Here is an 11765-nt window from a genome sequence, read left to right as displayed (position 1 = left end):
TGTCTGAAGATATTAGGGAATAGTACAAATAAATTGATAGTTACATTTTTTGTACATTATGAGAGGGTGACAGCAAATTCTAGGCACATATAAACTTAAAATGTTTCAGTATAATGGTTATAGTCAAGCAAATACTTAATTTTCATTTTTATGTTAAATATATTTTACTTTAACAAAAGTATCCAGCCACTGCTGAATATGCATCGAATATGATGCCCACACCAGTTATCCTGTTCAAAGGGGATACTGGTAGCCCCAAGGCACTCTCCAGCTTGTAAGTAACATCAGTGCCTGCCAGGTGATTGCTGAGTCCCTAAGAACCACCATGGACGCCTGTGGCATGAACAAGCTCTTTGTAGATAGGAAAGACAAAGCATCATTTCTAATGATGGGGCCACACTTCTGAAACTCCGTAATGTCATCCATCCTGCAGCAAAATCTTCAGTGGATAATGCCAAATCCAAGGATCGTGAGGTTGGTGATGGCACCACCTCAGTGACACTACTGACAGCAGAGTTTCTGAAGCAGGAAGATTCGCATCCACAGATAATCATCTGAACTTTTTTTACTGCTACTCAGTTGGCAGTTAACAAGATCTGTGAAAAAGACATACAGAGTGGAGCAGAGGAAACTTCTAGAAAAATGTGCCATGACTGCTCTGAACCCCAAGCTGATCTCCCAGCAGAAAGCTTTCTTTGCTAAGATGGTGGTGGATGCAGCGATGATGCTTGATGATTTGCTGCAGTTTAAAATGAGTGGAATAATGACCAAGGCGGAGTCCTAGAGGAGTGCCCCTGGTGTCACATTCAAGAAGACTTTCTCTTATGCTGGGTTGGAAATCAACCCACAAAATACAATAATCCAACAGTTGCACTTTTAAATGTTGAACTCAAGCTAGAAGCTGAGAAAGATAATGCTGAAGTCAGAGTCCACACAGTTGAGGATTATCAGGCGATTGTGAATGCTGAGTGGAACATTTTCTGTAACAAGTTAGATACGATCCATCTTTCTGGAGTCAAAGTTCTCTTATCCAAACTCCCCATTGAGGATATAGCCACCCTTTACTTTGTTGACAGGAACATGGTCTGTGCTGGCCAAGTACGGAGGAGGATCTGAAGAGGACAATGATGGCCTGTGGAGGCTCCATCCAGACCAGTGTGAATTCTCTGTCAGCAGATGAGCTGGGTCGCTGCCAGGTCTTTGAAGAGACCCAGATTGGAGGCCAGAAGTACAATTTTTTCACTGGCTGCCACAAGTCCAAGACTTGTATGATCATTCTCTATATTGACACTGAGAAATTTGTGGAGGAGACAGAGTGGTCCTTGCATGATGCCATCATGATTGTCAGGAGGGCCATCAAGAATGATTCGGTGGTTGCTAGTGGTGAGGCCATTGAGATGGAGCTCTCTAAGAACCTGTGGGATTATTCAAGGACCATTGCAGGAAAGCAGCAGCTATTGATGGGCGCATATGCCAAAGCCTTGGAAATTATCCGACGCCAGCTGTGTGACAATGCTGGCTTTGATGCCACCAACATCCTCAATAATCTGTGAGCTCGACATGCCCAGGGGGCCATGTGGAATGGGGTGGACATCAACAATGAGGACACTGCTCACAAATTTAGCCCTTTGTATGTGGATCATTGCCCTGACAGCAGCCTCTGAAGCTGTGCGCCTTTCCGTTGGTAGATGAAACCATCAAGAACCCTCGCTCGACAGTGGATGCTCCTCCAGCTGCTAGTTGGGGCTGAGGTTGTGGCCATCCCCATTGAGGTTCATTCCACTCCTCACATGAGTGGATGGTAGGCTGGCGGGACTACTCTCCTGTCTTGGCTAATTGCTGTTGCAGGAGAGGGGTAGTGATTGGCCCACTCTGTTCTTGCTGGGGGTTATTTAAATAAAACTTGAGACACGTGTGTATATATATATTTGTGTGTGTGTGTCTATATCTCTATCTATCTATCTATTTACTTTATATTTTAAAAGATTATTTGTGCATACAAGAATTGGAGTACAGGTCAGAGGTGCAGGGTTAAAAGGGTTCACCAGAGACAGAGTGGGGTACAGAACAGGAGGACTGACTGAAATACATTGCTGAGGGGAGAAGCAGGTGAGATAGGAGAGGCCTGCTGTGCCATCTGGGTCACCTCCCTGGGCAGGGATTGAACTTGTGCTACAGTGGCCCTGGGTAGCTTCATGGTGCTGCAACTTAACCCCTTGTGTCACCAGGGAGGGCATGGCAGGTTAAATATATTTCATAGTTTCGTTGTATACAATATTATATAATTTTTATAAATATATCAGAAGCATTAAAAAAATGAGAGAATTATCTGTTAGGTATAACCCAAGATGTTTCAGCTACATAGTTCTTAGATAAGATATTAATTTATATTAATAAAATTTATATTAAATATTCCCAAATGAAATTGTGATGGCTTCTCAGGTATTGGAAAAAAAACATTTAATTCAAATATATCATTTATGTAATTTGGTAGAATACCGTTCTTTCTAAATCATCATTAATGAAACTGTATCCTCTTTTCATTGGATGACCTTTTACTATTGCTAATTACCACCAAAAGTAACTAAAAATCAGGTCAAGACTATCTCCAGGTCAAGACTATCTCACAGAAAATTATTTGAAAAATCAAGGGAATCCTCCCACTGAGATATACTGTTGAATGAGGCTTATTCTATTAATAAAAGTTGACTACAACTTTTTGATATTTTTGGTAGTGCTCAAAGTAATTGATTTCTGAAAACACAACCAAAACTTTGCCAGACATTCAATTATATATATATATTTCTATAATGTGCCCTGATTTTATTAATTCGTAGGGGTTATGGAGTGTTAAACAACAAATGTGAGCATACTCCTGACTCATAGAAAAGTTGGGAGACAGCATGGTTCCACTGAAAGGCAGCACATATAATGAATTCAAGACCTATTCCAGTGCAGAGCTTCCTTGTAGCTATACAGGAGTTGCTCAATATCTACTAAATTCAACATTCTCCAGTAAAATGGAAACTAGGGTGACTATATAAAGTTGTTACCTTTACAGTAAATTATTCATTAATCTATACAAGTGTGGTTTAGCAAGAGATGCCAGCTGGCATTAGAGATGGGCATGAAATCCAAGTACTGATAAAAGCAGGATGCATCAAAGATAATGAAATTTTCTACCTTTGTCCAGAAATATCTACATTTGTAATGTGTTGTCAGTCTTCTTTCCTGATAAATGGATGAGGTGACATATGGGAGATAATATCCCACTATAAAGAAAGGAAATTAACTGGGAAAAACGACAGAATTATGGTGGGTATTTAATGTTTGGAGGGGTCTGTCCTCCAACCACCTTTGCTCATTTGAGGAATTTCTCTTAGTAGGTAGTTTGGTAGTTTTGCAAAGGGTCAGAATCTTCCCATGACAGAAATTTTAAGGAGAGGAGGCCAATCTTTGGGCTAGTGGGAGGGGCTATTCCTTCCCAAAGTTATGCTGCACTGAGTGTGAGAAACATGGGGATAATTGTGGGGATGCTTTCGCTGAGATGGTGGTGGTGGTCATTGTCAAACATGGTGTAATCTGGTGGAATGCAAGTGTCTTCCTAGAGAAACATTCATGCTAAAAAATGGCTCATATCTATGGTTCTTTGGCCATTTGGAATTTCCTCTGTTTCCACCACATTCCAAACTTGAGCCTCTCATCTATTTGGAATCTAGGAAAGCCTGATACATTTCAAATAAATTTAGATTTTTTTCCTTTAAGATATCTGAGTTGGTTTTATGGGTTGCAAATTGGTAGCATTCAGATTCCAGGCTCCTTTCCATACTGCCTTTCCTATAGTTATATAAGCTATAAACATTATTTTTCCATAACTAATCTGGTAATTCTAACAATTTCAATTCTACAAATTTTGATTAATATGAATGTATAAAAATTGTCATTATATTGTTACAGCTACCAAACTAACTTATACAAAATATCTTTCAGCATGGGGAAAATAATATATTATCAGTAGCTATCCCTTTCTTTGGAATTCTAATACCACTTTTACAAAAAATAGGAAATGGTTTTATTAAATATTACCATCTGCCCTTACTTAAAAGTTTGCCAAGTTGCTTTGGCCACTTAAGTTTTAACCTTTTTCAAATGTGATTTTTTTTATATTAATGAACACCTTATAGGAAGAATTTAGCAGGCATCTTTCTTGTTTCATATTTTACATGACAGGAAATAATTAATGTGGTTCAAGTATAGCTTGTTGTTCCTCTCTATGGGTACAACAGCAGTTGAAAGACCTCTAAGGAAAAGTCTAGTCCCAAACTCCTCATACATAATTCAATTGGTTTGCAGTCCTGTGCCAGTCTGCTTAACTCAACAACCAGCTGTCCTATGAAGTGTAAATTATTGATGGTCTATAAAGCCTACTCACTTACTTTGGGTGGTTGCATAAGTAGAGTTGCATAGAAATCAATTGAGTATGAACCAATTTCTGATGGAATACAACTACTATTTTCAAAGTGGTTAGCATATAAATGTAGATGAAAGCATACTTTTGTTTTATTTAAAAAAGGGAGTTCCAGAATATAATCACAATAGCTCAGATCATACAATGATTGTTTGCATGAATCATGGTGTTAACACACACTTTCTAGAAAACTACATGTCCTTTCTTTACTCATGCTTTACTTATTCTTTTAAAGATGTATTTATTTATGCATACAAGAACTGGGGTACAGGCTAAAGGTTTTGGGGTGGGATTGGTGAGAGGATTCACCAGAGACAGAGTGGGAAGCAGAACAGGTGGATCTACTGAAAGTTCTTCCTCGCCATGTGGGTCACCTCCCTGGCTGGGGATTGAACTCATGTTGCAGTGGCTGCAGATAACTTCATAGTGTTGCACTTTAACTTGTTGCCCCATCAGGGAGGGCTATCTTACTCATGTTTTAAATCCACAGTTAGTGAAACATAGTCCTGTTAGTCAAAAGGTAATGTAAGTAATGTGGTGAGAGCTCCAAAGCTTATAATTATCAGGGACACCAGCCCAAACTTGCTAAAAAGTCCCAATTTGTGATTTTTTTTTTCTTTTTTTACCAACAAGGTGAGAACCACAGGGCAAACATCATACAATATCAATATTGGAGGAAGATGATGATCTACTTACATAATTTATATAGTATTATGAAAGTATTGTTTTCTTTATTGCTGATAAAAGAAGTGTTATTGTCACCTGAATGACAGTCTTAATGAATAAACTGTATGATGTGAGCAAATATAACAAAGAAAAAGAAAAATTTCACTGCAGAAATAAGTTCCATATTATAAAGTACTTTTACAAACTGACTTTAACATAGTTGATTTGGATGTGACAGACTGATTATTTTCTCAATATTCTAGTTCCACAAATCATTTTGGTTCTTAGATGATGTCAACATATTTTATTTCACAGGAGAGTCTAAACATAACTTATTCAGCCTTTTTTGATTGCTATACAATCATCAGAGTAAAAATTAACACAGGAGATAATATTATAGGAACATGTATTATGAAACCTTATATAATAGCTCAGTTATCCTTGGACCAGATGCTAGTTCTAAGAGAATAAAAGAAAATTTGTTCATACTGATGGGAAGTAAATGGTATGCAAATAAATTAACCTCTTCTCTTATTATATAAATATTTATTGAGAAGTAGTATGTAGCTAATAATATTCTGGTCCCTGAAGATAGAACAACAAAAAGAACACTACAATGGAGCACACGGAACTTACAATACAAGGGCAATCTAACAAATAAGAACAGACATGAGATGCTGCTGTCAGGCAAAGCTAAACTAAGAAACAAAAAACAAGTAAACAAACAAACAAAAAAAAAAAAACAAGTCATTGACATTGCTGGTTTTACAAGGTTATATGGGAGTGGCATTAAAACACACTGAACATAAATGTGGGCTGTGCATTTACACACATGTATATATGTCCATGTATTTAAAATGAACACAATGTGAATGTAAACAGAGAGAATATAATCCCTCAAGATCTATTAAGAGACTTTACTTGTTAAGCTTGATTAACTATTGGGTCTTCAGTTCATTTATTTCTTCATATAGTGTAAGCCTTTTGTTGATTTTTGTATTGCTTCTCACCTAAGTTAGAAGGTTAAATCAGTAGTTACACATTTGTCTTTGTAACATTAAAGTTGTGCCTTGACTTATTTTGACCATAATAAGAGCTGGGCTATCACTGTTGAAAGAACCTGGTTGTAGGTTCACTCTATCAGATATAGTCAGCCCCATATTAAATATCTTCTTCTTCTAAACTCATGTACACATGAATGGTTAGTGTTTGGGAGACAGTGGGAAGAAGGTCTCTCCTTATAAAGAATTCTCATCTGTCTCCATACCTGATTGGATAAGTTCTTCTCATACCTGTTTTCTAGGTAGTTGAAAAAAATGCCTAATATGCTAAGAATTTTAACTCAAACATAATAAAATATAATTATTTCATTATAATGTTAATTTATGTGAAATTATATCAACCATGAATTTATAAAAATAATAAATAAAGATTATTCTTTCTACCATAGATTTTCCTCTTCAAATATCACTTTCTAGGCTATTAAGATGTCATAAATTAATTTTAGTTTGTGCCAAGCAGAGTGGTCAGTTCTTGACATATGCTGGGATGAGGGGGGAAACATACAAATCTCACACAACATGCTTCCTGCTTTAACTTTGACAATTTTATTTATATGAAAAAGGAATGGCTTCAATTAATTAGAGGCAATACAGTAGTCATAAATATCCTCTTTTTATTTATCATACTTTATTGGAAATTTTCAGGAATGGTCCCCAGGAAATGCTACTTTATCAATTAAACATTTCTGTTTTCTATTTCCAGAAAGCAGTTTTGAGTGGGCTTTCTAATGCTCTCCTGATCTAATTCATCTGTGGCTGTGATGCACATAATTTTAAACTTCCATATATGTTGTTACCTATTTATACTCCCTTCTTTAGAGTCTGTTAAACCTTGTTTATATGAAAAATTAAATCAACACCACAAAATGATGCTATTTAAATTGCAAGTGCACTTAATGCTTTCCAAATGAATTCAGCAACAATCAATATCATGGTCCAATTTCAAGTCTTTTATTGTTACATAACAAAATAACCGTCAAAGTAATTTGAATATAAGACTGTCATCCAGGTTTCCTATGTGGAGCCTTGGAAAACAAACAAACAAACAAAAAACAGAAGAAAATAAGGTGTCCATCTTTGTTTAATTTTGATTCTAGAAGTAATCTTAGTAAATATCTAGTACAATATAACCTTCTCCATACCACTTTCATTTATTTATTTTTAAAAAGTTGATGGAATGGATGGTTAGGCTAATTAATCTCATGAATTAATTACACGAGACCATGGAAGTCTATGCAAATCTACCAAATCTAAGTGGCTTAAATCACAAATCTGGGTAGCACCCTGAAAGTGCTGGGTATTGAATTTTACCAAACCATAACTATGTAGAGACTATGTCCCATTGGAAACAAAAAAGAAACCTCTATTAATTTTCTTGTTTTATATAGATATATAGATAGATATAGATAATATAGATAGATATAGATATATAGATATATAGATATATATAGTTTTCTTGTTATATATATGCATATATATAATTTCTTGTTATATATATACATATATACATACATATATATGCATACATATATACATATATATGTATCCAATAAAACAAATTTTGTAGTTAATCAACATGATTAGTTAATCATTATGATTGTGACTATAACATTATCAGACAGTGCTTAAAATATCTGGGAAAGTCCTATATTCATATTGAATATGAGTACATATTTAGTATGCACACATATTCTGTACTATATTAATGAATCCCCACTAGCCAGTGACTGAGAATATCTATAGACTCCTGTGTGCAATTTATTTTTCTTAACATTTATGAAATATATATGTATACATATTTTTGAACTATGTTTAGAAACAAAGTTGGTAATAACAACATATGTTTTCTGTCCTGTGTACAGTTGCTGTTCCAGAATGAATTATTCCAGAGATGGGGGATTATTGTTGCTCAAAGGAGCTTACATGTTATTATAGCATTACTCAAAAATCTAAAATTAAATACTAATGAAGTCAAAATATTTCTGAGAAGTCTTTGATTAAAGTGTCATTATATATACATGTGATCTTTTGATATCTGAAGTTGGTTCTCCACATTCAATTAATCAGTGTGCTAGAGCTATAAAGAAGGTGAGAGACCAATTTGGTGACCCTGTTGTTTAGAAGAAAATTGATTTAACACATGTAAGCCAAACTGATGAACAAGTTAACAGCATCCCATGTGTTCCAGAAGTTTCTTCGTCTTTAATTTTTTTTTTTTAGCAAGGCAGATTTTTTCTAACAAATGATCTTTCATCATTCTATAAGTATACAAATATTCCCCACCTTTGCAATATATATCATGGATGCAGGGCAACTCTCTATTATAACTGGGCTGTAATGCATAAACATCTGTCATTTGAGGAAGTTATCATTTAATTACAGATGTGGGGGCAAGATGTTCACTCAGCTACTCTTCTACTTCTGTGTTACCACCTCACTCTTTATGGTGGAGTGATAAGTATCAGCAACTCCTTTGCACATAAAAATCCTTGAAATCATAATGCTGTGTAAGCTCTTTTGAAATGCAAAGTGTATAGAATAGAGAAGTAGAAGAGGAAGTTGGAGAAGAAGGTAGGAAGGGAAGCTGGTGATATAACATTAGGCACTCTCAGGTGAAAAGAGAGATAAAGGACTCCATTTTCTCTCCAATCATTTCTTGTCTATTCGTAATTTCACAATGACTGCTATTCTTGCAGCATCTCATTCACAACATCTTCACTTTCATTCTCAGATTATTAGGATACTCATCGTTCATGGCTAAACTCAGATGTCAGTGAAAGTGGAAAGCACCCCCTAATCTCACAAACAAATTAATCATTGTTTCATTTTGGGTTCTCTTAGATTTACAGATGAACTTTACCTTCACATAATTCAACACTAATACATAACTCCCCTCACCATTATGAAATTCTATTGTGATAGCGATTAGTTCTGGCATGTATTTGTATATACTAAATATATTTTATTGGGTAAGGTAAAATGATTATTAAAAACTTACTATTAACCACAATGCCAGCTTTTTAAAAAAAATATTTTTGTATACAAAGGCTGTTGGCCAGAGGTCAGGATGGTGAGAGGATTCAACCAGAGATACAGTGGAGAGCAAAACAGGCAGATTGACTGAAATACCTGCTGAGGGAGCAGCAGTGACAGTGTCACTGTGCCACAGTGTTGGCTCTGTGACTGGGGATTAAATTAGTTCTGTAGTGTCTGTGATAGCTTCGTTGTACTATTGGGGAGGCCCACAAAACAAGATTTTTAATAAGTCCATTCAATAATGTTAGTCAATGAAAAAATAATTTAAAAAAACTGAAGAATAAAATCACTGTCCTCAACTTCAAATAATACATCTTGAACTTTAAATTGTAACTATACTGTAAAAAAAAACAAACTCTATATCCTATTTATAGAAAATACAACAAAACTTGAAATATATAGACATATCTAGTTAATGGGGGAACTAAGACTTAGGTCAAGATCTTTCCCAAGCCAATACCCATGAATGCAATAATTCCTGAATCAAATTTTCATTTCTGGTGTTTCAGTCTAGCCAAGAGGAGAGGCCGACCTTGGATCACAAAATTTTGTTTAGATTAACATGAGATGCACTAAGCCATGGTTTTATTGATGGTTGTTAACAAGACTTTGATATTCTCTGTAATCTTTCTTCTTTTGCAGCTAGGGAAATCTAGGCTGTAAATACTTCAAAAAGAGTAAGGTTATCTCATCCCATAAACAATTCTCTGAATATCTATCAGAAAGAAAGAAAGGTCAAGTAAAGGGGGAGAAATGCAGATACACAGACATTGTGCTATGTCTCCATGGGACTGTGGATGTCAAGTGCCCATCAGAGAAAGTGAAGGAGATAAGTTTATTCTCATAGTGGAAGTCGGAGGCCCAGTGTCTGTTATATATTCATTCAGATTCCATTAACTCAATAGGTCAAGTACTGACAATTTGAAATATCTCATTCTAATGATGTCAGAAAAAAAAAATGGTATAACAATCTATCAAAAATTGCAAAAGAAAACTGTAAAAAAATTAATTAATGCTTCAGCCATATTGAACAGTCCATACATTCTAAACAGGCACTATGTTTTCTTAATTATAATGTTTTGTTCAAATAGTTCCCTACCTACAACTAAGCAAAATTTACCATATTTATTATGTCTGTTTTTCAAATAGTATCTCTGTTATAAAATCTAGTCCCAAGATTTTGTTTTCCAATAACCTTCCCCTTTTAACAAAAGTGAGAATACCGTATTTATATTTCTAATTCTGTCTTGTATATTCCCATCTGTTAATAAACTGGAAGGAAACTAACCCAGTTAAAACCAATACTCTGAGGGCCCTCCCTGGTGGCGTAGCAGGTTAAAGCACAGCACTAAGAAGCTAAAGCCACTTCAGCTTGAGTTGGATCCCTGCCCCAGAGCTGACCCTCATGGTGTGACAGACCTCTCTTGACCCACCCACTGCTCCCCTCAGCAGTGTACTTGGTTTGCTCCCCACTCTTTCTTTGGTGAATCCTCTCACTGCCCCTGCACCTCTGGCCTGTACCCCAGTTCTGTATGCATGAATAAATAAATCTTAAAAAAAAAACTAAAAAACTAATACCTTGAGCTTGGAACCAATTTTTATACTCCTTTACATTTACAATATCTGATGCTCAAACAGAGACTTGAAGAGATGACACAATCATCCAAGGCATACAATCTTAGGGTACAGAATGAGATTTGAAAATAGTTCTGACTTCAGATGAAATTAATTTTATTTTACTACTTTCAGGCATCTGCACTGAAACTCTGTGCAGTTTCTTTCTTTTTTTTTTTTTTTAAAGATTTATTTATTTATTTGTGCATACAGAATTGGGGTACAGGCCAGAGGCTCAGGGGCGGTGAGAGGCTTCACCAGAGACAGAGTGGGAAGCAGAACAGGCAGATGGACGAAGTACACTGCTGAGGGAAGCAGTGGGCGGGTCAGGAGAGGTCTGGCTCGCCATGTGGTCTCCTCCGGGGCAGGCGGCAGGCGGGAATCGAACTCACGTGGAAGTGGCCTCAGATTCTCAGTGCTGTGCTTTAACCCGCTGCGCCACCAGGGAGGGCCAGTTTCTTTCTTTTTTTAAAGCTTTATATATTTATGCATACAGAACTGGGGTACAGGCCAGAGGTGTGGGCGTGAGCAGATTCACCAGAGGCAGAGTGGGGAGCAGAACAGGCAAATCATTTGAATTATACTGCTGAGGGGAGCAGCAGGAGAAACAAGAGAAGCCTGCTGTGCCCCAGACCACCCTGGTCGGGGACTGAACTCATGCTAAAGCAGCTGCAGCTAGCTTCACAGTGCTGTGCTTTAACCTGCTGTGCCACCCTGTGCCGTTTATTTCTATATCTAATGATAGCCCCTATCATAAGGCACTCCACATGGTAGAGCCTCGATACAAGCAAACCAAGCTTCAAAACACAGTATTGCCACATGTAAATATATGTTTTATTGATTCAATAAAACACCCTAGTAGTTATCATCTAAATATTCAAGTTGAGTCTCACTACACATTGTTAGCCATTTGCTGTAGA

The 11765-nt window shown here is 36.3% G+C and overlaps 1 pseudogene; it reads left to right on the top strand.

Moving 5' to 3' along the window:
- Positions 1–209: 209 nt before the first annotated feature.
- LOC101620572 lies at positions 210–1750 on the top strand (annotated as a pseudogene).
- Positions 1751–11765: the final 10015 nt, after the last annotated feature.

The sequence above is a fragment of the Condylura cristata genome, unplaced genomic scaffold (genome assembly GCF_000260355.1).
Source record: "Condylura cristata isolate star-nosed mole 26May11 unplaced genomic scaffold, ConCri1.0 scaffold00028, whole genome shotgun sequence".
NCBI lineage: Eukaryota > Metazoa > Chordata > Mammalia > Eulipotyphla > Talpidae > Condylura > Condylura cristata.
The sequence above is the reverse complement of the archived record's forward strand: the minus strand, read 5'-3'. Positions and strand labels throughout refer to the sequence as shown.